Source organism: Neophocaena asiaeorientalis, unplaced genomic scaffold (assembly GCF_003031525.2).
Source record: "Neophocaena asiaeorientalis asiaeorientalis breed wild unplaced genomic scaffold, Neophocaena_asiaeorientalis_V1.1 scaffold14, whole genome shotgun sequence".
NCBI lineage: Eukaryota > Metazoa > Chordata > Mammalia > Artiodactyla > Phocoenidae > Neophocaena > Neophocaena asiaeorientalis.
Genome location: NW_020175192.1, coordinates 7,313,293 through 7,340,371, shown reverse-complemented (window position 1 = coordinate 7,340,371; position 27,079 = coordinate 7,313,293). Strand labels below are relative to the sequence as shown.

At 44.4% G+C, this 27,079-nt stretch overlaps 1 protein-coding gene and 1 pseudogene across 1 annotated transcript in view; both read left to right on the top strand.

Moving 5' to 3' along the window:
• UNC5D (unc-5 netrin receptor D) overlaps window positions 1–27,079 on the top strand; it is a 584,073-nt gene that overhangs the window by 370,650 nt on the left and 186,344 nt on the right. The gene's annotated exons all lie outside the window — the stretch shown is intronic.
• LOC112413179 (C-Jun-amino-terminal kinase-interacting protein 3 pseudogene) lies at window positions 13,029–13,619 on the top strand (annotated as a pseudogene).

Here is a 27,079-nt window from a genome sequence, read left to right as displayed (position 1 = left end):
TTCATCCCTTCCTTCAGGGCTTGCTTAGGTATCACCTGCTCAGTGAGGCCTGCTCAGGGCACTCTGATGAAAATGTCACTTCCCTATCCTATGTGTGTACTTTCAAGCCCCTTTCTCTGCTTTATATTAACTCAGCTCTTAGCACAAACATACTGTATTTATTTGGCTTTTTTTCTGTCTATTAGAACTTATGCTCCATGAGGGGAATTTTGTTCACTTTTTATTGCTGTATCCCCAGAACATAAAACAGTGCTTTTCACATCCAGGTGTTCAATAAATATCTGTTGAATATGAATGAAAACTTGTTTCCTGCCTTTATTCCTGAATATTTGAGCTCGTACCAGGACTAGCCCCAGACTAAACTGTGAAATACACTAGACTCTTGTTTTTCTCCTATTCTGGTACTAGAAAATGGGTAAGACCTTCTTCACTCGGTCTTTGAAGACGTAAGTAGAAACAAAGAACAAAGGAGAGAAGGGTAAAGAATGTGTAGTCTGGAAAAGTATACAGAATAATAGCCAAAGGGGAAAATAAAACTTGGTGTGTAAATGCGTGCAGGAGTGTGTACACATGCATGCACACCCACACACGCACATTGAAGCATCTTGCCAGAGGCTGCAAGGATTTAGGAATTCTAAGGACTCTGAGGCTCTCTGGGGCCGTGGTCGGGAGGGAGGAGTCCTGTGTGGAAAGGGGTGAGCCTCTAGGAAGTAAGCAGCCTTCCTAGCTGTTCACCTACCTGGGAAAAGCTGAACTTGGGTTGAAGTTGAAGCAGCTCTTCGGACATCCCTCTGAAGGTTTCTTGCATCAGCACCCTGTTCTCGAAGGCAAATGAGTCGTGCCTATTGGCTCAATTCATTTTCCATCTTTATTTGCTTCTGATCTGCTTTTCAGCTGTAACCACGGGAGCAGATCAGGATGTGAAAAACTTCCAATAGTAGACACATTACTACAGACAGTTCACATGGTATTCTTGTCTCTGTATCTTCACGTGTCTGAGTTTTCCTCTTCTTATAAGGACATGAATTACTGGATTAGGGCCGACCTCAACCCAGAAAGGCCTCGTGTTAATGTTCCGGGTCACAGTACACCCTTTTCTGAGTAAGGTCACGTGCATAGTGTACGTGTGGACGTGAAATTTGGAAGGGGGCCACTCTTGAACTCAGTCCACTCCCCATTCCCCTTTTGACATCACATCACTCTTATTTTTAGGCATGTAGATGTCATTAGAAATAAATTTCAGAGCCAGGCTGGCTGAAAGTAAATAGAGGGCCATTTCAAGGAGCAGCTGTGGCTGGAGGATGGTTTAAAACAGAAATTCAGAGCTGAGGTGGAGGAGAAAGCTTTGTTTTCGACATTTTCTATTATAGATGAAAATAGAGAGCGTTTCAGCTACACTGTGGGTTAATGGCTATTGTGGGCCCCTAACAAGCTTTTATAGCATTATCTTAAGGCGGGAAAGCATCTGGGTTCCAAACACTTGAGTTACTTTGAAATTTCACTTATTTGTGAGCTGGATACTACCTATGTCTGTGCACCAGTATTTACAGCTGTTTTACTTTCAGCAATAGCTTACACACTAGTTATTACCACCAACATCTGTGTTTTTGTTGAAGGGAAGGCAGACCCAGAGAAGAAAGCTGTGAGAGAGACGGACGCAGAGAGGGAAGGAAGGTGAAAATGTTCATACCTTCCACGGTCGGGGTCTCGCAGGGTGGAGATGTCTGCCAGTGCCTGTCGTGGGGTCTTCAGGTCTCAAAGAGTGTTTTTGTGCTTACTGACCTCATAGTCGTGCGAGGAACCTACAGTAATGACTCTTCGGAATGGCGGGAACTGGGAGCTGTGCTTGGAAATTGATTAGTTGTCACTGTGAAAGAGCATCAGTCAGAGTTACCTTCCCTGAGCAGACGGTGTTCCACCCTCTCCACTGCACCACTGGTTCCCTTCCTGCCCACCTCCTGTGGGACCCAAGGGGTCATCAGTAGAAGGAGTTGTGGCTGGCAGGGCTACTGATGTACCAGCTGTACCTGCAGTGGCATAGGAGGTGGAGGTCTCCTACTTGGCACATTGAAAGGAACCTTGGGGGCAAGTCTTACTTTCACAAGACATATACGATTGTCTTCTCTCTGCAAGGTAGAACTTACTTGGCAATTAACTAACTCCATCTGTATGACCAGAGAAGGTAGTTTGTATAAGAACAGAAAGAGCTACCATTTATGGAGTCTCTCCGTGGGCCAGGCATTGTGTTCAGCAGTTTCTCTGTGTTATTTCATTTAATTTGCAGAAGACTGCTGTGAGATGCTAGAAAGCTGTTGGTACTTTTCGTCCATCTTACAGAACTTGTCCAAGCTCTCGGATCACCAAGAAGCCAATTGAACCTTAAAGCTCAGACCTTTCTTTTCTTTGATAGTTTGTGTTTCTTTTTAGTGAGATGGTGGGTCTAGTTGGTTTCCCCCAGAGCCTTTATGAAGCTTGGGAGCCCCTGGGCCAGTGATGGCGTACCTGCTTGTTCTGCTTCCTGACATTCCACCCACCCTTAGACATAGAGTTTTTTGTTTAAAATCTCTTCTAGCTAATTTGCTAATCCTAAATCTGCTATAAATGCTGTGTTTCTTTGTTTGAAATAGGTAATCTGGTGATAAAAGTAAGAACAGAACACCTGAGAGAAAATAGAGGCTTTGGGAGCTGAGGAAACAAGCAGCCTGGAGCAGGGCCGCTCTGGAGTCTCTGTGCTCCCAAGGACCAGGAACCTGGGTTGGATGCTATCTTAGCAAATGAGAAGTACTGAATGTCTGCAGTTCCAGAGAGGGTGCCTTGGAGGGGAAGCAAAGGGGGCATATGAAGGGGAGAGGATAAGGGTGATGTCTACTCTCATTGCAGTTTTCCCCACATTTGGCCATGGCCCCGACAGATCTCCTTGTCGTAAAGGGCCCTGGATATATTCTGATGAGCACATACTGATGTCTGTATCACAGGGCTCTCTCTCCGGGGATACAGCCATGGCGTCTGGAAATGGTCGAAAGGGAACGGAGGGTTGTTAGTGTGGCATCGCGGGGGGAAAGTATGAACTTCAGAGTCGAACGGACTGGGGTTCAAACCACTGACTAGCACTTCCTAACTTCTAGGACCTACAGCAGTACTAGCCACCCTGAACCTCAGAGTCCTCATCTGAAAATAGGAAAGGTACTTTTCCTGTAGGATTGCTCAAACCAAAGAAGAAGGAAACCCAAGAATTTGCAGAGCATCTAACACAGTTTCTAATACTAAATAAATAGTAGGGATTATTGTGACTTCTTTTCTTCCTCCTTTTCTAAAGCATCATGAACCTTTGATTCTCAGAGGAAGATGTAGGGCTCCGTATGGTTGGGGATCCAGATTAAAGCCGAAAACGCTTGCACTTCCTAACACATTCTGAGCCCCATGAAGAAGGTTGCTGCTAGGACCATCCCTTGTCACCGTGGGCTCCCCAGCCTGTGCCCTTTGTTCTTGCCTTTGAAGCGCATCAGAGGTTGAAGGCACCATAAAGTTTCCTGCTTTCCTCTCTTGTAATCTTGTGCGTGGAGGAAATAAAAGGTTATTTATAGAAGCTGCTGACTATCAATGTTTTTAACCTTGCTTATCCCATGAAAGAGTCTTATGAATGGCATTATTGTTACTAAAAACACTTTTTGAAAAACGGTATAGGAACTCGGAGGTTCTCACCAGCCTCATATAGACACAGGTTTGATGCAATAATTGGTCGTACACTTTTCCTAAAATACCTGAAATGTGAACAGACGATAATTCAAGCTTTTCTAAATGCTATGAGCTCATCCTATCGCTAGATGTATTCGAACGTACTTGTTACTACAGTTGCTTTTAACCTTAACCTTGGGGCAGTTCTAACTAAAGATGGCAGCCTTTTAGTGTTTGACACCATTGTTTAGCTAAAACCAATTTGCTCTTTTCAAAACAATTCATTATCCCACGCTGCACTTTTTTATACTCCCCAGTTAAATGGAAAATCTATCTTTCATAAAAGTTAGAAATTATGTCCAATGAAAATCCGACATTTTAATGCTTTTCCACAGATTAAAATTGTAGAGTTCTCAAATAAACCCTGATTTACTGATGTTGGTTGTAAAATGGTTATTGCTGTTAATAAAGTCTGTAAATCTTAACAGGTTATATTTGCCTTGGACAATAAAACTTGCCCTAAAGGCTTCGTATCTAAGGCTAATTCTGCACACATCAAGGTAAACAGCCTCCTCAAAATAATTCAGTGTCTGAGAATTAAAGCCCAAAGCCAAGCAACCGACAGATTCTAGCCTTGAGCCACTGCATGCCGGGCAATCTTCTTGTTTTTATCTCTTTAAGGAGTCAAGAGGGTGCTGGAATTAGAAAGGTCAAGAAGGTCAAGGGCCATTGGCTATTGTGAATAGTGCTGCTATGAATATATGGGTGCATGTTATTTTCTTGCATTATAGTTTTGTCCAGATATGTACCCAGGAGTGAGATTGCTGGATCATAAGGCAACTCTGTTTTTAGTTTTTTGAGGAACCTCCATACTATTTTCCATAGCGAATGGATAAAGAAATTGTGGTACATCTATACAATGGAGCACTGCTCAGCCATAAAAAAGAATGAAATAATGCCATCTGCAGCACCCTGAGGTTATCATACTAAGTGAAGTAAGTCAGATGGAGAAAGACAAATTCCATGTGGTATCACTTACATATGGAATCTAAAAGATGACACAAATGAAGTTATCTACGAAACAGAAACAGACTCACAGACATGGAGAACAGACTTGTGGTTGCCAGGGGGGAGGGGTGGGGGAGGAATGGATTGGGAGTTTGGGGTTAGCAGATGCAAACTATTATATATAGAATGGGTAAACAACAAGGTCCTACTGTATAGCACAGGGAACTATATTCAATATCCTGTGATAAACCATGATGGAAAAGAATACGAAAAAAGAATGTGTATATATTTATAACTGAATCACTTTGCTCTACAGCAGCAGTTAACAACATTGTAAATCAACTATTCTTCAGTTTAAAAAAGTAATTTAAAAAAAGGTCAAGAGCCTTAGTCAATGTAGTGTGAGCTTGGAGAAGGTTCCCTTCTCTCTGCTGGCCACCAAGTGGGCTTTGGCATTCTTGTGTAAAAAGGGGAGGTCCCAGGAGCGGAATGAAAAAATTTATTTTCTGTTTCATAAAGTGTGTGAGAATCACACAAGTGTTAGAAGCCAAATTATTGGGGGCGGGGGAAGTTTAAGGGAAGATGATCATTCTCCTTCCGGATGCCCACGTGGAAATAAAAGTTTGTTAAAGAAGCTCTGTTAATCTTGGTAGACTTGGTGGACGTCTGTCCTAGTTTCTAATGTTCAGGCAATTTCTTTTTAAGTCTTACCTCCCTAAGGTAAAAGCTGAAAAACGAATTTTCTAGTCTTCTTGGTGGTTAGGCCCACTCATCAGGTGTTCTCACCCAAGATGGGATGGAGAAATGAGCGATGTGAGGTGGTACTTGTACGGCAATCCTTCTCTGGAAAGGATGGTGGTGGCAGAGATGCCCAGCTCCTAGGGGCAGCCAGAAGAACTGGCATCTATCTCTCCCAGGTCTCATGGTTGCGAGCCTGGTCAGCGTCATGGTTTTTGAACTGTGAGGGTGTTGCTAGGTGACCGTCCCTTTCCCTACGATGTGGTTGGTCGTTGTTCCTGGCTACTTGGCAGCCCGGTCGGGCTCTTTGGCCCTCCTGGAGGTTCTGGGCACTGCTAATCTTCTTTAATAAAGTCTTTTCCTGACCAAACAAGCCGGAGCAGAGTTAGTTGCTAGCAATCAAGAATCCTGAACATGACACTGCTTGTGCCCTGTCTTACTCTTTCAAGGATGCCTTTGACGAATACCTGAGAGTGGCCGTTGGAACCAAGCAAGTCACTATAAGCTAAAGGCTGTCTGTGGGCTGTGATCTCTCTCTTTTTTTCTTTAATCTATAAAATAAGGAGAGGGGCTAGAATCCCCCTAAGGTCCCTTTCGTATCTCTCATTATTCCTGATGTATAAACAGTAGGATCTGCATAATATCTCTGACTTGTTTTTTTTTATATGAACTTATTAATTTATTTATTTTTGGCTGTGTTGGGTCTTCGTTTCTATGCAAGGGCTTTCTCTAGTTGCGGCAAGTGGGGCCACTCTTCATTGCAATGCGCGGGCCTCTCACTGTCGTGGCCTCTCTTGTTACGGAGCACAGGCTCTAGACGTGCAGGCTCAGCAGTTGTGGCTCACGGGCCTAGTTGCTCCACCGCATGTGGGATCTTCCCAGACCAGGACCCGAACCCATGTCCCCTGCATCGGCAGGCGGACTCTCAACCACTGCGCCACCAGGGAAGCCCTCTGACTTGTTTTAATAATTCTGCGAGACTGGTGCCAGACAGTTTTCAAGTCAGAAGCCTTTTCCTCTTCTTCCCTGTGAGGGTATTCTTAAAGGTTCGTTTGTTTCAAATGTGTTCATCACCATAAAACCCAGGAGAGAATCTTATGACATTGAACTATTTCATACAAGAGTCACTAGACTATTATGTTTAACCTCAAGCAAACAGACTATGAAACGAGGACTTTATTTTTAAAATGAGACTCTTAATAATCCACTGGAGAAATGTTGAGATGCCCAAGTTCTGAAGCGGTGGACCTCAGGTATAAATAATTAATTTGGTACAGCCAAAGCAGAGAGAGAATGTCTAATAGTCCAGATAAACTTTGCTTTGAGGAGACTGACAATGAAGACCTTTACAGAAAGTGACATTTGATTGGAATGTATAATACTGTAACAGAAACCTAATGGACTCTTAGAAAAGGGAATGTTGAATTGTTTAAATGCTAGTAATTAAGTGCCCGTAAATTACTTCTCTGAAAACATTCCTGCAAAAAGAAATTTGCTATCTTAAGAGAGATGGGAAAATGAGGTTAATATAAGTTATTTAAAAAGTGAATGTCTACAGCCCAAATGCCCTCATCATTAATACTGGTCCTTAAGTAAATCTTATTAATGGACCAACTTTTACCACATCCTGATCTGAGAAGCTCTGGTTCCTTACCGAGGAAGAAAAGAAGCCATTTAAAGCTCCTGATTCGTGTTTATTTTCTTTTTTCTTCTCGTTCTGTATTCCTGGAGTGGCGGGGGGGTGGGGAGAGAAACATGGAAGATAAAATTACCTTTTTCAAAGCCAAGGGTAGAGACACACAATGAGATGACAAAGGTAATGTAGTTACTGGTCTTGCCGCCTCTTAACTTTTTTTTTCTACATTCTTCTAGGTCAGCTTCACACGCTCAGCTTTCTTTCTTTCCAAGCAGTACTCTCTGGCTGTATTATTTACAGTCCTATCTCTGTGTCCGCGTAACCATTTCTCTTTGGAAGGTCCTTGACATCCTCCATCTGTCTGTCATTTTCACAGTCTGGGAGGATCTGTACTAACCCAGCCAATCTCTGATTTCATTCCTGGCCGTCCCAGGTGACACTCATTTTTCTTTTTTAGAAATACCTAATTTAATTGGTGTGGCCTGCTCAAGTAAGGACCGCAGTTTCTCTCTTTCTCTAAACACTTTTATTTTTAAATTTTTATTGGATATAGTTGATTTACAATGTTGTTAGTTTCAGGTGTACAGCAAAGTGAATCAGTTATACATATATCCACCCTTTTTTAGATTCTTTCCCCATAGAGGTCGTTACAGAGTATTGAGTAGAGTTCCCTGTGCTCTACAGCAGGTCCTTATTAGTTATCTATTTTATATATAAATAGTAGTGTAGGTATGTCAATCCCAGTCTCCCAATTTATCCCTCACCCACCTTATCCCCTGATAACCGTAAGTTTGTCTTCTATATCTGTAACTCTATTTCTAATATTATTTTATATTTTTCCATGCCACACAATTTGTGGGATTTTAATTCCCCGACCAGGGATTAAACCTGGGCCCTCGGCAGTGGGAGTGCAGAGTCCTGACCACTGGACCACAAGAGAATTCCCTAAACTCTTTCTTTCTTTCTCTTTTTCTCTTTCTCTCCCTCCCTCTCCCCCTCCCTCCCTCCCTCCCTCTCTCCCTCTCCCCTTCTCTCCCTCTCTGTCCCTCCTTTCTTTCCTTCCTTCTTTCCTGTGTTGCATCTTAGTTGCTGCGTGGGCTTTCTCTAATTGCAGCAAGCAGCGGCTACTCTTCATTGTGGTGTGCGGGCTTCTCATTGCAGTGGCTTCTCTTGTTGCAGAGCATGGGCTCTAGGCGTGCGGGCTCAGTAGTTGTGGCTCATGGGCTCTAGAGCGCAGGCTCAGTAGTAGAGCTTAGGCTCAAGGGCACAGTGACTGAATGATTAAGCCAATCGTTGAATCCAGACAGCCTGGCTTCCGAGCCTGTTCTCTTAAACTCGACCTGATGAAGCTTCTTTATGTGTTGGACGTTGTATGCTGAGCACAAGCTGAGTAAGATAAGAAGCCTGTCCTTTACTCGCCCACCATCTTATTTCATGCATATGCAGCTAAGAGTATGGACACAAGATAATGGCATAAGTGAATGCATATGTGTATACGCACACACATGCAAGCCTACTGCTTTTCCTCAATTTCTTTTTTTTGACTTATTTCATTGAAGTATAGTTGATTTATAATGTAGTGTTACTTTCTGCCGTATAGCACAATGATTCCGTTATACATATATATATACACACACGTTCTTTTTCATATTCCTTTCCATTATGGTTTTTCACAGGTTATTGAACAGTGTTTACCGTGCTATACAGTAGGACCTTGTTGTTTATCCATCCTATATATAATAGTTTGTATCTTCTAACCCCAGACTCCCAGTCCATCTGTCCCCCGCCCCTCTCCCCCCTTGGCAGCCACAAGTCTGTTCTCTATGTCTGTGAGTCTGTTTCTGTTTCGTAGATAAGTTCATCTGTGTCATATTTTAGATTCCACGTCTAAGTGATATCATACGGTTTCCTCCCTTTCTTTACTCTTGGCTGTGATTCCAGGGCTGAGCCTTACTGTTCCCCAATTGCAATGAAACCCCATCATTCGATGGCCTTGGAACCTGCCTTGTTTTCAAGTCCCAGAGATGCACTGGCAGAGTTGCTTAGTGCCGGTGACCACTTTGAACAAACTTCGATGGGATGCAGAAGCAGTTGACAAAATATCTCTTTATCCTCCACCCTCTCTTCCCCTCCTCTTTTTTATCCTCCGGCAGAAAATTACGTGCTTTATCCTTTCAAAATATAAAATTTTTGTATTGTGCTTAAGGTTTCTCAAATCGGGAGCACAAACAAACAGATCAAGAGGGAAGGCAGTGTGGAGGAAAATATGAGAAGGTCAGCAGTCAATCAATCAGTAGTAAACATTGAAAGAAAAACACGTAAGAAAAGGAAATGCGTAATTTCTGAGTTAACATAGCGAAGGTGTAGAGCGATTTCTCTGTCCTGTGCCACCTTACACAGTTTAGCAGCCATAAACAGTCTTTATGTCTTGAATTATGCAGACGTAAAAGCAGTCTGGGAGGCTTCCACATAAAGACCTGCCGTTCTGTAATTCAGCAGTAATACTCCATGGGCATGAATCAAGAACTCCGTCCTGATCCTGCTGAGGGAGCGTGGATTTTAATGCTTCTCTGAAGCACACCACATGCCATCCTGATACACTTAGCAAATGTAGACTGCCTTTGTGTTTTAGGCAGAACTTATTCAAATAGAAACCACCAACCAGTGCCATCACAGCTTCTCCTGGTAATCCTCTGCTGTGATTCCCAAATGCTGATGGCTACCTGTCTGGTCTCTTGGGGAAGAAATGCCGCCTTCTCTAATGCCTTTTGTTTTTAGTTAACTTTGGGCGACTGAAAGGTACACCGGCACCCTGCATGATTTTTCACGTAGCTTCTAGTCAAACAGAGTGTGCCCGTTTCTCCTTCGGGGGGTCATTAGAGACCCACAGAATAAGCGCCTGCCTCCAGGTACTGTGGAGATACGCTCAGCTCATCTTATGACGAGTTAGCTTCAGATCCAGAATTTGTGTCTGTTTCAAGAACCCTAGATGGCCTCTTTCATCGCCCTGTACAGCTCTCATGCTTCTTCACTCTGTAAAATCTTAAGAAGCTGTGATCTTCCCACGGAGCCACCCAAGATTCAGCGCAGTAAGTACATTGAGTGCAAGGGTAACTCCATGAAACTCCCAGAGCTTTAGCTGGTGCAAGTCACAGTGGCTTCCACACCCTAAATGACAGGCCTGCCACTCTAGCTTAGCATAGCTCACATCTGCATATAACTCCAGTTCACTTGCCTCTGTCAGTTAAGCTTCCAAGAAAAAACATCCAGCGTTCAGAGCCGAACAGCTGATCATCCCCTGCTGCGGTGACTTTTGATTTAAATATAACTGAGTCTGCCTTGGCTAGGGCTTAACTGAATTGGAACTGTTCTTTTAATTGTTGATTCAGTCTTGCCTTACAGACCTGGCTGTCAGTCATCCCAACAGATTCTCTGTCTAGGTGTGCTCGTTCATCATGAGTTGTCATCCTCCGTGCACCACCAGCACTGGCCCTTGCTAGTTACGAGTGATGGTCTAAACATCGATCTCTGTGTGCAGGAAGTGTCAGATGGATGATTCGTGTGCCAGCTCCACAGTAGCATTTGGAGATCACCTCTGGGAGGCAGCTGTGCCACAGCAGGGGAGCAGAAGAGCAGATCTGCCTAATACCACCCCAGCTGGACAGAAGCAGTCACTGGTACATAAGTTCTGTATGAGGCTAGGTGGTCAGTTTGACCTTTCCTTGTCATCTATGTACTGCCTGAAATACCTTAGCTACCATATCCGTGTATGTTTGGAAGGAGTAGAGTATTACGTGGTAATGAACGTCATGCATTTGCCCGGAAAAATGTGCCTCCTTGATAGGCAGGGAACGCACGTTCTCATTTTTAATTAACTCATTCAAATAGTCATTGATAGGAATTGGCGCTGTAGAGGGGTGATGGTAATGGCAGATAAAGAAAAAAGATAACAAAGCTAATGGGGAGAAAAGACCTCAAAGCAGATGGGAGCTGCCAAATGCTGGATTGTGTGTATAGGTCATTCACTCAGAGCCACGATGTTAGAATCCTCACGGATGGCCGTGGTTGTTAGCTGCCCTACACTGAGGACCACGTGCCAGGCCCTCTGCTAGGCACTTGCCGTATGCCATCCTATTTCATTCTCACAGCTGAGTTAGGTACTGTTATCATTTTCACTTTACAGATTGAGGCTTAAATTAAGTAACTTCCCCAAAGTTCCTGCGAGAGTGAGGGGCCTTAGTTCTCTTTGATTTCAAAGCCCACATCTTTAGACAACCCTACAGTGTCTTGCTGTTTAACCGTGTGCCCTGTGCTTGGTAGGCAAGGAAGTAGTGATTCCAGCAGAGGTGTATCTGATTCCCATGTTGGATCCTTTCTGTTACATCACACGACCATCCCATTGGTGCTGGGTCAGCTTTGTTGTAACTGACACCAGAGCGTGATTTAAAGACAACTCATGGACAAGTCTCTTGCTTGGTGTAATATAGCTTTAATCTGTCACTACTTCAATAGATGGCTTCTTTGCCTCAAGGCATACCCAGGAATGAGGCACAGTCTCTATTCCTGACAAGCCCAAGCATCCAATAAATGAAATGAATATGTAAATAACTATCTAAAACAGAGTGTGCTACCTCTAATAATAGGACATTAATAAAATAGGAGGGACATGATTATTTCTTTTGGCCAGAGTGGTCAACCAAGACCTTGCCGAATGTAATTCCCATAGAGGTTTTTTTGTTGTTGTTTTTGGGTTTTTTTACATCTTTATTGGAGTATAATTGCTTTACGGTGGTGTGTTAGTTTCTGCTTTATAACAAAGTGGATCAGTTATACATATACATATGTTCCCATACCTCTTCCCTCTTGCGTCTCCCTCCCTCCCACCCTCCCTATCCCACCCCTCCAGGCAGTCACAAAGCACCGAGCTGATCTCCCTGTGCTATGCGGCTGCTTCCCACTAGCCATCTACCTTACGTTTGGTAGTGTATATATGTCCATGCCTCTCTCTCGCTTTGTCACAGCTTACCCTTCCCCCTCCCCATATCCCCAAGTCCATTCTCTAGCAGGTCTGTGTCTTTATTCCTGTCTTACCCCTAGATTCTTCTTGACATTTTTCTTTTTCTTAAATTCCATATATATGTGCTAGCATACGGTATTTGTCTTTCTCTTTCTGACTTACTTCACTCTGTATGACAGACTCTAGGTCCATCCACCTCATTACAAATAACTCAATTTCTCCCATAGAGGTTTTGAAGGATGAATAAGAGGTCACCATGGTAGAAAGTTACACAGAAAGCTCAAGGTGCAGGATCAGCTTGATTAAAAGAAGGCAGGTATCAAACAGCATGGTTGACCAGGAAGTACAGTTAGTTTCATTTTGAGAGAGGGAAGAATCAGTGAAGTGATTCAGTGAAGTGAAGACTGATGGAAAGCCTTGTTGGCCATCTGAAAAACTTTGATTTTTCTTTTTTAAATTTTTAAAAAATTCTATTGAAGTATAGTTGATTTACGATATTGTATTAGTTTCCAAAATGCAAAATGATTTAGTTATACATATATATGTGTATATATGTATATTCACTTTTTCCCATTCCTTTCCATTATAGTTTATTACAAGGTATTGAATATAGTTCCCTGTGCTGTAGAGTAAATCTTTGTTGTTTAGAAAAACTTGGCCTTTTTGCTCACAGATGATAGGGAGCCAGTGAAGGATTCGAATCAGAGAAGTGAGATGCCAGATTTATGTGTCTGTCTGTATTTTTCAACGTCCATATATATTTTAGTTCAAGGACCCAATAGTTAGGTGGCAACAAGGAAGCGTGTAGGAAGTTGTAAATGTGTGTGTCTCTGTGTCATCATGGGAAGTGACTTTCTGAAAATTCTTTATTTGTAAATGAGTAACTTCAAACTCACAGAAAAGTCTCAAGAATGAGACCAAGATTGGTATCAGCTGGTGACGGCGGCGGCCGCGATGATGAAGATCCAGATGGACAAGGGCGGCAGCGTGGTCGTGTACCAGGGCGACTATGGCTCTGGCTCGGTGCTGTCGGAGCGGGTGTCCATCTACCGCGAGTCCAAGCGCCTCATCCACTGCTGCACCGAGGAGGTGGTCATGGAGCTGATGCCACTCGTGGTCGGCATCCTCGAGCACGTGGACTCGGCGCTCAGCGAGAAGCAGAGGAGCGCGAGGCGGCGCTGGAGCCGCTGTGCGAGGACGAGCCTCTGCTCACCCCACAGTAGCCGGAGAAGGCGCCGCTCAAGCAGGCCGAGGAGAAGTTTATGGAGTGTGAAGATGCCTTGGAACAAGAGAAGGAAGAGCTACAAATCCAGGTGGAACACTGCGAGTTTCAGACCCCGCCAGCCAGAATTGAAGGCCAGAAACTCTGCAGATCAGATTTCCCGGCTGGAGGAGCCGGCGTCGGAGATGCAGGAGGAGTGCAACGCCCTGCACCAGCGGCGCACTGAGGTGATCCAGACCTACGGGGAGCACATCGGGAGGTCCCAGATGCGGCAGGTCGCGGGGAACAGCCAGACCGAGAGCACCCTGCCGGGGAGGAGGTAGAGCAGGAAGCCGGACGCCAGAGCCTGGTGCCCTCCCCCTAGAGGAGCCATGGTCCCCGGGCGTCAGGTCGGAGTGTGTGGCTTGAGTCGGGCTGTGTGGTGAGGACGGCGCCGAGCAGGTTGGGGGCTGGGATGGGCCTGCTGCGGGCCCGCAGGCCAACACGGAGACCCAGGGAAAACCGCGTCGTCCATCCCAATACCTGCAAGTTCCGTGTTTCTGAATTCGCCTACTCTGTAAATTTATTTGTAGCCTCAAAATCACCACTCACGGTCCAGGGGCTGGTCAGTGGGGACTGGATGGAACCCAGCTCCGGCCCCTGTCCTCTAAGACATGGTGAATACTTGTGGCGCCTCGTTTTCTGTTTTGTAAAATAAAGGAAACAGAATGTACCAGGATGAGTGAGAAATGAAGATTCTAATCTGCGTGAGTTGCATACGTACCTGTGTACATGTTTCTTCTATGATGAGCAAACGCCGTGTTTGCGGGAACTTTGTAGAATACAACCAGCTGGACTCGCGAGGATCGACTCTAGGCGGTGGGGAGGCCCGCACACCTCGGTGACCAGCAGACGCGCCCCGCCGTGCTGGTTTTATTCGGGGAGCAGAGAGAAGCCTGCAGAGGCCAGGTTTCTGCTCCATTTTCAGTCAGGATAAAAGCGCACCTCTGTACCCCGGGAGCAGACTGGCGGAGATCTTCTCCAGGGCGTCGCGTGGGAGGCCACGCCTCCATCAGACTGGAGGAGGGAGGAGGCGCCCGAGGCCGGAACCCCAGGGCCCAACGGAGGGAGCTCGTTGTTCGTGCCTCTGCGGCTGCGGCCCCTTATTCCTGCCGCGAACACCCGAAGCCCCGGGTCTGGTCACGAAAAGGCTCTGTTTTCTCTGCACCTGTCTCCTTGGTGGGCGATGTCTGCAAACAAGGAGATTCAGGCCCTTCCATGCTGGGCATCCTCCGCTACTCACTGGGCCATGGTGGGCGGAGCTGTGGAGTCTTCCTTTGAAAACGGAAAGTGTAGTATGTCAGCGGAGGCCTAGCAGGGCCTAAGAAGGGCGGTCATCCAGGGGGACCACTGGCATGTTTTTAGACAGTGTCGCTGCTTCCAGTGGGGAGTAGGAGATACAGCCGTTGTGGATGCTTTCTTTCTGTAAATGCGTGCGCCCCAGGAAAGGGTATCAGGGGGTCCTTAGCCCCACCCCCCACCCCCGGCTCTGTGAGAATTAAGTGAGGGAATGTGGATCAAAGAGGGTGTTAAACTACAAAACCCTTGGCAGATATTGTTTCTGGGTCTGTTTTATCTGAAGGTAGGAAATACCCGTCTTCAGGCCACCGTTTCCCGACAAACTATGAAAGCCTCCCTCCTGGCCCTCAGGAGTCACCGAGGGAATTTCCAGGGAACTGCACCGAACGCCAGCGTGGAATCGGGAGCTCCTCGTGTTGTTCTGGGGCTGCAGAGGCTGGCTGTTAGGGCATTACCTAGAGTTTGGGCTCCGGCCCAGATTCCCGCCCAGCCTTGTGTCCCCATGTGATCCTCTTCAGGGCGTCCCCGAGGCTGAGGTGTGCGTGGCTGTGTGTCCATCGTCCTGTGCCTTGGCAATGAAGAGCCGCCTCCCTGTGTGCGTGTGTTGCAGGGAATGTGGCCAGCACAGCGCTTGTTTGGGAAGCGGAGAGGCAGGGCCGCGTCTGGGCTGCCTCCATCGCTCTGCCAGCTGGCTGGCGACGTTTAACCTCACAGTGGCGTCCAGAATCGCTTGCCCTGCGGTTGCTGCCACAGCGTATGAGACTCTGGGCTTCTGCTGGCCCTGCTGCCGCCCCTGCCCCCCGAGCCTAGACACTGGGCTGTGATGGAGATGTTCGCAGGGCATGTCTGACTGCCCCGGCCCACTTCCGGATGAACGGATGTGGGCGGCAGCCACGCCTCCCGTGTCCGGAGGGCATGGTGGTGGAAGGAGAAGGGAGCACAGGCCTGCTCTCGCTGCGCCGGGCGTCGGCCTCTGTAGGGCTCAGAGGGTGCAGATGTCCCACTGTGGCCTGTGCTGCTGCAGCAGGTGAAGGGGAGGCCCCGTGCTGCCCTTCTGGCCTGCTGTTCTCTGGGGTGTACCCTGCCTGCCACAGCTACGATCCTTTGGGCACAGACGTGTGTCTGCCTATCTCCTTAGTTCAGACTCTCCAGCTCCCCAAGGAGGCTCGTCCTTAGTGCTGGGGAGCCGCTGAGCCCACACAGGCAGAGTTTTCCTTCAGTCCTGGCTTGGTTTCGTGAATCTGTGTGTCTTTAGAATAAAACTGGTGGTGAGGGCTTCCCTGGTGACGCAGTGGTTAAGAATCCGCTTGCCAATGCAGGGGACAAGGGTTCGAGCCCTGGCCCAGGTAGATCCCACATGCTGCAGAGCGACTAAGCCCATGTGCCACAACTACTGAGCCTAAGCTCTAGAGCCCATGAGCCACAACTACTGAAGCCCGCGCACCTAAAGCCCGTGCTCCGCAACAAGAGAAGCCACTGCAATGAGGCCCGCGCACCGCAACGAAAAGTAGTTCCCGCTCGTCGCAACTAGAGAAAAGCCCGCGCACAGCAACGAAGACTCAACGCAGACAAAAATTAATAAAATTTTAAAAAATGATAGACTGATTCATCAAGGAGTTACACGTGTTGGGTGGACATGACCTGGGCTCTGAAGGATGTGATGAATCCATGTAAGAAGAGCTGGCTAAAGAGAAAACCAGTGTGAGCAACAGGGTGAGTCAGGCAGACGGAAGTTCTGTTCCCAAAAGAGGTGGTCCTAGTCTACACTCCGCCTCTGCTTCTCAAGTGGCCCAAATTGCCTCACGTGAAAAAATAAAAAGCCGCGTTGCACAGCTGTAGACCGCATTCGTGGCCTTGAACCAGTGGGTCAAAAATGCATGCCATGGATGAATCACATGAGACCACCACCCTGCTGAGGAAGTCGTCTCCAAGTAGGAAGTCTGCTGAACTGTATCAGAATGCTGACAGAGACACAGTGGGGGCGTTGGTGGGGGACAACCTATTCTTGGAGCTTGTACCTCATTCTCCACCAGGGCAAACCCAAGATGGGCATGCTTACTCCACAGCTTCACTTGACGGGACTGTCAAGGGACTGTCACATGTTGAAGGTGGTAGACCTGGCTCCTAGACCCCTTTCTCTACCTCATAATTAGAAAAGCTAAATCCCTTGTTTTGTTTTGCTTTAATGACACCATTACCTTTTCTACTTGAAAAGACAGGGGGCTGGAAAAAAGCAATCTTTGGGGGGGGGGGCCTTAAAATCCAAGGGAGGCATTATTTACTAAATCACATTATTTAAGAACATGGACCTTGGAATCATGAGTGAGGTAGAGTTCAATCCAAGCCCCTCCTTTTATTAGCTGTCTGATCTCGGGCTGATTCCGTAACATTTCTGAACTTCAGGGTCCTCATGGGCAAAATGGGATACTAATGTCTCATAGGGATGCTGTAAAGATTGATTCAAATGAGATCATGTGGTTATAACATTTAGCTGAGTTCCTACCATGTAGCATAGTAAATGGTTATTGTTAATAGTAGTTGTGTCAGATAGATAATAAAATCCATTAACACTTTATTGCTTTATTTTTACTGTTTCTCCATAGTGTATGATCGGGGAACCAGATCCGCCTCTGTGATGTTCTCACATTGTTAATATGTTGTTGATGTGAGGTTGTGTGGAGGTTTACATCCACTCTTCTCTCTTCCTAAACCACGTGGTCCCACTTCATTCCCACCCGGCTTAACCTGTTCTCATCCTATTTCCATCCAGGCTAATGCCTTCTTTCCAGGCGATCATGATCTCCCTCGGTTTTAAGGATGTAGAGACTGTGGGAGTCATGTGTTCTCAGTGACAAATTCATTTATTTTCAAAGTAAAACAATGCGGCATGTGAACAACTTGATTTTGTCATTGGAAGTGACCAGTCAAGGTGGGAGATCAGGATCAATTTGAGGAATGGATCTGAGCTCCAAGTGGTAGAGTCAGCAGAAAGGATAAAGTATCACCCTGCCTCTCGGATGGTAATTTCTTCTCACTGTCTCATCTGTGATGGCCAGCGTTGTGTTTGCCACAGCAGCTGTCAGACCAATCACAAACCAAGCCTGGGAAGCATTTGGTCAATACATCCCGTGCATCAAACTCGGAGTCATTTTTATGTTTGTTTGTTCCCCTTATTACTTTCTCTGGCTGAGTAAAATCTCTATTACTTTGGGGTCAGGAACAGAGAATGTGCTGTGAACACCCGAGGCGCACATTCTATTTTATTTTTATTCTTCTTTGTGATGACTTCATTATTCCCTTATGTGTGAGTTTTCCCCCAGATTGTTTTTCTCCCTTTTGCTTTCTTCAGTGCCCTCTTCTTTTGGCTTCCCCATTTATTTAGTCCAGCTGCATGGTAGTGAGCTGGTGCCATGGCTTGGCTTTCCTCCTTTAGAGCAGTCAGTGGCTCCCGGACTTCTGCATTTCACAGACCAATCAAATGAATCCCCTCCCCTCCCTGTAAGAGGATGGGCTAGCCGAGTGTTGCCAACTTTTTTGTTTTTTTCAAGGAAGGACATGAAGACATAAGAGCCATTTTCCATAACTATTATTTCATTCAGAAAAGGGCATTTAACAACAACATAAAATCACAGAATTATACATTTATTTTATTTTTTTTAATTGAAGTATAGTTGATTTACAATGTTGTGTTAGTTTCTGGTGTACAGCAAAGTGATTTAGATATACATATATATATATACATATTCTTTTCTATTATGGTTTATTACAGGATATTGAATATAGTTCCCTGTGCTATGCAAGTAGGTCCATGTTTTTCTATTTTATATGTAGTAGCGTGTATCTGTTAATCCCAAACTCCTAATTTATCCCTCCCCCAACCCCTTTCCCCTTTGGTAACCTTAAATTGGTTTTCTATGTCTGTGAGTCTGTTTCTGTTTTGTAAATAAGTTCCTTTGTATCATTCTTTTAGAGTCCTCATATAAGGGATATCATATGAGATTTGTCTTTCTCTGACTTACTTCACTTAGTAGGATCATTTCTAGGTCCATCCACGTTGCTGCAAGTGGCATTATTTCATTCAGAGTTATACATTTTAAATTAGCTTTATAATGAATTTTACTGTTTTCCTTTTTCCTCTACAAGACTGAAAGCAAAGTCACTGTAGTCCATGCATCTTGTGAATGAGGGATACAAGGCACCTGTCACCTTCCCTCGGACAACGCTGGTGGATTAGAGTTAAGAATAGTGCTCAAGGCTATCTATAGTGGAAGGAACAATCAAAGATCTCTTTAGTTCTTTAATCAGTTCCTCTGCGTTATTCTTATTTTCAGGAATACCTTTCTTCACATTTTGTCCACGTGTTTGCCATGAAATCAGTACTGCCCAAAAGAGAAATGAGCTTACATTTCCATTAGAAGCTACAGTCGTGAGTAAAGCATCAAACTTTGTGTAGAGATTTGCTAGAACATGGAGAAACAGCCAGACCTTGTGTTGCCCACTAGCTCTCCATGAGCGAACAGGATGGGCCTTGAAAATTGCTATCATATATCATCCATTCACAGCATGCATGCACCAGTGATGATGGTTTTAGTTTTATATTTGATTTGTACCTTCCTGCACAAAAGCCCTGGGTTCTGGAATCAACAGCGAGGAATTCAAACCCTGTATCTGTCAATCACTGGCTGTGTGATCTTGGACGACTTCTTCCTCCGCTGATTTTCTCACTTATAAAAACAAAAGAGATGCTAATAATGCCCACCTCCAGGTAGTCCTAAGATTTAAATGAAAGGAGGTAGTAAGAATGACTGGTACAGTACTTGGCACAAAGCCTTTGGGGATACAGAGATGCTCCCTTATCCTTTTTCATTGCAACCCCGTTTAAAAGGGAAAACCTAAATAGGGCATCTCAGAACCGTTCATGGTCTCTCTCTAAATTAACTAATTGCTGTGGCTCTTCCCTCTCCTCCATCAGCCACCTGTTTTGGGTCGTGTTCTATATATGTATTTGCCTACATACACCTCCTTGTTAATTTATTCTTTAAAATAGGGCCTTTTTCAATTACAGGGATATTAATTATTATCACCCTTAATTATTGTAATCTGCTACAGTCTTATTTTGATGCACAGGCTCCGGACGCGCAGGCTCAGCGGCCACGGCTCACGGGCCCAGCCGCTCCGTGGCATGTGGGATCTTCCCGGACCGGGGCACAAACCCATGACCCCTGCATCGGCAGGCGGACTCTCAGCCACCAGGGAAGCCCTATGGTAGCTTTTTATCTGCTTTCCAATAACACTGTTTCATTTCCAGCCCTCACAGGGCATTCCACGGTGATGAGCTATATAGCTGCTTTCTGACAAACATAAACCTCCTTTGATTTTTGAGTGTTCTGCAGAGGTTGGTACAGTATTCTAAAATATCTTTAAAACTCTATCACTTGAAAAAAATGTTAGAAATGTGCCTTATAGGTGCTCGTTTATCAAATGTTTAACACAGGGTCTGGCGCTTAGATGGTCTCCCCTTGATGTTCCAGTGGATATCTACATAAACTGTTACGGTTTATTTACTACTATAGCTTTTAATAGAAATGTAGAATAATTTCTCTTCTGGGCAGTACCGAATTTCATTGCAAACCCATCAGCAAAATGTGAAATTCACATAAAATCCAAGTCGCAAGTATCGCCAAAGCTGGGAGAGTCGTTGCTGCCTATTGTAGATGGGCTAGTCTATTTACGGTTCTTGTACGCATACTGTAAGATATAATGTGGCAGGATTGCTATATTGTAATAAAACAATGTGGTGCTCCTGGAAGGAAAAAATGGGGTTGGTGAATTACAGCAGTCATTGTACCTTGTTCCCCGTTATTGACAATGTAGTGTGATTATTAAATGCGTGCAGTGTGCGTTTTACACACTTCGTGATACGTCTAGGTTTTTATGTGTGCCTGGAATATCAATATTTGCTTTACTTTCAGGGAACATTAGTTACAAATACAATAAGCGTGTTTCATTTTTCATTGAGGACATACTGGCTTCAGTTTTCAAGGCGGAGTGTGCAATCGATGCCGATGATTATTGATCTAGAAACTCTGTCGAAAGTAAGCAAGACTGGTTTGGTGATAAGCAAACACAGATGCCGTTGCTGCTTGCTGAGATGCGTGAAAGTGGAGTGAGTAGCAGTAAACAAGAGTTTAATTAAATTGCTCCTTGGCCGATAGTGGGACTATTTCTCGGCTTTGGTTTAGAACCCACGGGTTCTCTTTTTCCTTTTGTTGTATGTCTGGCCTTCTCATCAATACTAATGGGAACGGTATGCAGTAAGGGGGCAGCTGACCCCACGTCCCACAGTGTCTGTAAAATACCGCACGGATTTTTCCCCCTTGGGCTACTCAGATTGTTTTTAAATGCAAAAAAAAGAATTAAATCTCAATGTATAAGAAAATCTCAAGTTATAAATTCTGTGCGGTACTCTCAGGGTATCTTATAAATGCTAAAATAATAATCATAATATCTTAGAAACTCATAAAAGATCCATATGCGTTTTGTATAGGACTTTGTTTCAGATTGTCATTATAACCAAAAGATTAAAATATAGCCTCCCCTTGGAATTTAACTCTGATGAGCTATATGCATAGGCGTGATGATGGTGCTCGGTCAACCATGCTCCTAGGCTAGAAATGAATGAAAATGATTAATTCGATTCTGTAAGGTATTGCGTTGATAGCAGGGCACACGTAGCCTTCAGCACATTTGGGTTCAAAGCCATATGAAAGATTACGAGTGCTTGAAAATGATTAAAGCAGAGCTAGCAAGGTATGATTTCCACTTGCTGTGTTGCTATTACTTTCCCTAGAGCACAGACTGGGAATATGTATCATCCAGGCAGCCTCAGTGCTCTAGCAAAAGGGACGTTTCATTATTTCTCTGTACTAGTTCAAACATATTTTGGATAATACTATCAAGCAAACCTGTGTGTCCGTGTAGGGACCAAATCTGCTTATGAAACTGCTTTGCTAGTTTGTAATTGCTTATGTTTTCTGCCAGACATTGCATTTGTTGGTATTGGAGGTTATTTGACTTAGTAAAACTCTAGACTGGCTCTGACCACGTTGCAGAACACTTAGTACTCATAACCTAGTATGCGCTAACTCTGCTAGTCTGTAGAGACCGATGCCTCTCTCCTACCGACCCCTCAGCACCCCTCTACTAAGAAATGGTTAAAGAGTTGATAGTTTCGTTCATCTTTCCAAATTAAGCACAGATGTCAACAAAATGTGTTCAGGGATTTTTCTTTTTTTATTGAAGTATAGTTGATTTACAATGTTGTGTTAGTTTCAGGTGTACAGCAAAGTGATTCAGTTATACATATACCCATTATTTTTCAGATTATTTTCCCTCATAGGTTTTTAACAAAATATTAAGTAGAGTTCCCTGTGCTATATGTTAGGTCCTTGATGATTATTTATTTTATATATAGTAGTGCATATATGTTAATCCCAAACTCCTAATTTATCCTTCCCCTTATTCAAGGATTTTTTTTTTTTTTTGGCCCCGCTGAGCGGCTTGTGGGATCTTAGTTCCTCAACCAAGGGTTGAACCCGGGCCCATGGCAGTGAAAGTGCTGAGTCCTAATCACTGGACCACCAGGGAATTTCCCCAGGGATTTTTAAATATAAAACAGAAACAAGTGAAAAAAAGCTTTTCATAGAGTCCATCATATTAGCCTCTTCCCCAATTTTTCTTATCAGTTTTGTACACACCCCCGGAATAAAACCCGGTAACCTTTAAGATAGAGTTCTAAACATTAACGTTCAGACATAATCACCTGGTTTAATTAATCTAGTAATTTCTGCCCTAATTTGTTTGATTCGTCTTGTGAAGACAGGAGCTGGGGGCAGGCGTTGGGGGGAGACGCTTAGTACATTCAGGGCACCTTTATTATACTAATTTGTCACCATTCCCTTCATAGCAAAGCATGCAGTCTTTTCCCCTGGTGAATAATTTATAGTCTGTGGGTCTTCTGTCTGAGAATGCAGCCATCTTTACTTAGCAAAATCTAGCCCTCCTGTTTCTGTGGGAAGTAACCCAGGATTTTCAAGTAGTCATCATGGCAGAAAATTCCAAATGCCATTGCCATTCTCCAGTTGATAGCACTTTATTTAAAAAAAAAAAAAAAGGCTCTCTTTTTGTACTTACTGCACTGTCTTTTTTTGTTGTGGTTGGAAGAAAGGTGTGAGTCTGGTGTCTAGGTGACAGGCAATACTGCATTTAATAGACTTTAAGATGCCATCAAGTGTAAGAAGAGCAATTACTTTGTATACCACTGAAAGCCAGTGTTTAATTTTAAGATGTTATCAACTATAAACACAACCGGATTTCCAAGATGTCAGTGTGCAAAGTGTGCTTGTATATTTTAGAATCAGAGAAATATTTCTGTCCTTCTTTCTTTGCTTTTGCTTGGTATTATATTTTAGAAACTTTCCAACGCACAAACAATTGTCTTTTAAAAAGATACTCCGAACTTAATGTTTTCAGAAATGGATTACATAATCCATTATGTGTCCTACATAACCCTAGAGTGATAGGTTTTATAGGTTCAAACAGAAGTTAAGTTTATGAAGGGGATAAAGAACAAGCTTGTTATCAGAAGCGCTATGAGGAGCTGGCTTAATGCTGTGTTACAGTATGGGACTCACTCTTGATGATATAATAATTAGAGATTTCCCGCAGGGTGGCCCCTTCTAGAAAATATCTGTATACATCATAGAATTAGCGATTGTTAAATCTGGATGGGATCATAATGATTAGCCAGACTTGTCCAACCCCTTGTTTATACAGATGAGGAAATCAACCTCAGAACGCCAACACAGCCAAATTCCAGGCTGGTGCCCCATCATTGCTGTGGACATTCTTGTGGATTTCTTTGGTGCAGAAATGGGGAGCAGACCCAGGGTACAGTTGACATCCAAAGCTTCTATCCTCTTGCCTTTTGTATTTGCCATTTTTCTCCCAAACTGCCAGTGCTGCTTCAATAGCAAACCTATATTTTCCCCTAAATAATGGTGGCAATGTTTTCTGTTGTTTTAAATCGAAGAGTGAAAAGCTACCTAAATATGGGCACTTTTTCGATCACTCGGTCATCTCATAATTAGCAAGGGCTATGTTTTAGTTTCACGAAAGTGCGTACAAATTTTAAGCACACGGCTGTAACTTCTGTGCTGTAATGTGTTGTCTGTTTATCAGTCTTAAGTTCCCCTCTGAGTCATAAAAGTGTTGAGATCATTATAAATGAGGTCATCTGTATGATGCCTAGACCCAGAATTATTTTAATTTGGGGGTAGCCATAAGATTTTGGTTTTCCCAGCTTTTTTGATTTCCCTTTCTTATTGAATTATTTGAACTCTTTCTTACCTGGCATCCTGTTTTTTTAATACCTTGAAAGTAAGAAATATGTAATATAGTTACATGTGCAAAAGGCTTTAATTTTGTCTCTTATTTTCTGGATTTAAGTCGATGAATCCAATGAAGTAAATGTAATGAGTTGCTTCCCTGACAGCAGAACTCTGGACCTTTTATACTGGACTTTATCTACTTGTAGGAAAGGTTGTTATGATATTGGAATTCGTGGTAAAGCTATTTCAGCGACTTGGAGCATCTACCAACACTCTTGCATTCACTGATCTGTACTTCCCCCTCCCCCGCCCCCACTTGCAATTACTTTGTATGATCAGTATATGATCAGGGATTAATAGGCCCTCATTTGAATTCTGAGCAGTCCTGATCTCAGAAAATAAGGCTAGCATTAGGGATAGTTTACTATTCCTCTGACACTGGCTGAGTCATCCAGCCTGGTTATACCAGGAGCAGAGAAAAAGCCAAAGCTAAGTCTTATTAGCCCTGAAGAAGCAACAGAGTCCTGTTTCTGTGTCATCAAGCCAGAAATATTGTGGCAGTTAAAGTGTGTTGAGAATGGTCTGGCTCTCCCTAGGGACTGCCTTGCAAACTCTTGTCTTGTAGAATTTCCCAGGATTTTCTCTAGAATTTTAGGACTGTACCTTCTGATCCAATTTCACTTTCATCTAGTGATTCTTAGAGAGAGAGGGAAAAAAAAGGCTAGTTAAATCTTCCCCATCTAATTCTGTTAACTGGTTTAAAGTGCTACCAAAGAAAGATACGATTAAATCAGAGCCAGAATAGTTTACAAGGGAGAAAAAAATCTGCCAGAATGTTGCCAACTTCATCCCTACTGTAAGCCAGGCTTCTCCCAAGGGCATAATTTTGGGTCTCAAGGATTCAAGATAGCACCTGGATATCTCTGCTCAGCGATCCTCATTTGTGAATGACAACAGTTTCTCTGGATGGTGGGTCTCTGATCTCTGCTTTGTGAAAAGGCAGACGATTTGATCTGGAAGGAAGGAGCCTCGGAAACCATTTGACCTGACTGCCTCACTTTAGGGACGGTGAAATGAGATCCAGAGACGCCTGATGCTTTACTCAACGTCACACAGCTAGTCGGTGTTACGGCAGCCACTTCACACGCCTCTCCTGGCTCTCGGTCAAGTCTTCGATCACCTGCACTCGCGGCTGGATGGCTCCACTCTACACTGTTGGAAAGTTGTTGACCCAGTGGCCTCAGATCATTAGGTGTTCAGCCTCGTTCGACTTTGTCACCCCAGCACGTGTACGGACCAGGGGAATTCAAGTCTACGGAAGCAGAAAAGTGCTCAAGCTGTTCACTTCCGTGACCAGTAGTCTGAACAGGGCAGATGAAGAGGAACTTCCTCTGATTTTGCTTAGAGCTCTTAGTGTCTTCACCTGTAGCATGAGGATATTGACGACGATCACCCTTAGGCCTGACCTTATATGATTATGTGCAGGGATTATGTGTAGTTGCGATAGAGCTTTGGGATCCATGGTCCCTCACTCTTGTACTTTCTTCAGAGGGTGTTTTAACACGGCTAACTTATTTTCCTATGTAATATGATTTTATATTAGCCAGAAAAAGAATTCCTCTGCATCATTTATCCAGTCCTCTAAGGACAAGATGAATTCCTAACTGGGGTCCGTGTAGGCATCTGCACGTGTCTGGCATCACCCACTATTCCGCCAGGCTCATCATCAAAGCCTTGCTTCCCAGACTCAAGCACAGAAATCAGTCGCGTTGCCACAGAGCAATCAGGGCCTCTTTGCACTTAAAACCAAGACCCAGCTGAAACCAGATGACTGACTGATATCTGCATATGTGAGATGCAACCAGTGGCAAATCTATAAACCTGCCCTGGATCTGTGTTCATAGTGGACAGAAAAATTTTCTGTTTTTCTCTTATTTGGGGTGAGCTTCAGTCTCTTTTCCACTCATGCTTTCTTCTCAGTATGTGATTGAGGAAAGCCTACATTATTTGGGAAACAAACCTCTTTAACATGGCATTGATTCCCTCCAAAACTTGGAGCTGAAAGATCAGCTACTTTTATTTTGTTTGTTATATGGAATGACATAGACCTAGAAATAGGTTCTTTTTGCGCCACCAAGAAAGCCCCTAGAAATGGGCTCTTTGTGACCTCAGTGGTTATGAAGGCTGAAGAAGGGGGCCTTCGATCCCTGAAGGCTGAGTGTTATTTGACTTCACATCCACTGGTGGTCCTCATTCTGTCCAGGTCACCTTTATCCAAGGAAATACAAGAACCTGCCACCAGCCACGGCCTCCTCCCTGTGCTGCTATGGCTGCCATATTCAGAGGTAGGAGGGGACATGGAATTCTTCTCTGAAGATCACATCCCTGCTCCTCTTTCACTGCAGTGCTGTCCACTGCAGGACGGTGCACAAGGAGGTCAGCGCAAAGTCACACCTCGCCTTTATGCTGGTGTCCTCAGACTCACTGTGGGCATTCTGCCCCTCCCAGCTGTTAGCCACCTTCAGGCCAGAAAGGCTCAGATGAATCTAGGCTGCCGCCTCTTCTCTCGCCACATGTGTGAGGTCTCGCCTGCTCCAGGAACCCTCCTAGTTCTTTGATCTGGCTTCTTGTCAAGATTCTACCTTCCACATGATCGTTCTTGTGGATTCCTACCCGTGGGCAAGTGACCCTGCCTCGTGCCCAACCCAGGCTCTGTGACACTACATTCCTGCCTGCACTCACTGATTGTGGTTCTTTTCGAGCCCCTTTCCTAGTCCAAAACTAGCCCTTGACGTCCCACATCTCGGCAAACTGCCTGTCGATGGATTCTCACCTCCTTTGTTTGGACTCTAGCTTTAAAAAAAATTTTTTTTATACAATTTTTTTTTTTTTAAAGAAGATGTTGGGGGTAGGAGTTTATTAATTAATTAATTTTTGCTGTGTTGGGTCTTCATTTCTGTGCGAGGGCTTTCTCTAGTTGTGGCAAACGGGGGCCACTCTTCATCGCGGTGCACGGGCCTCTCACTATGGCGGGCTCTCCCGTTTTGCGGAGCACA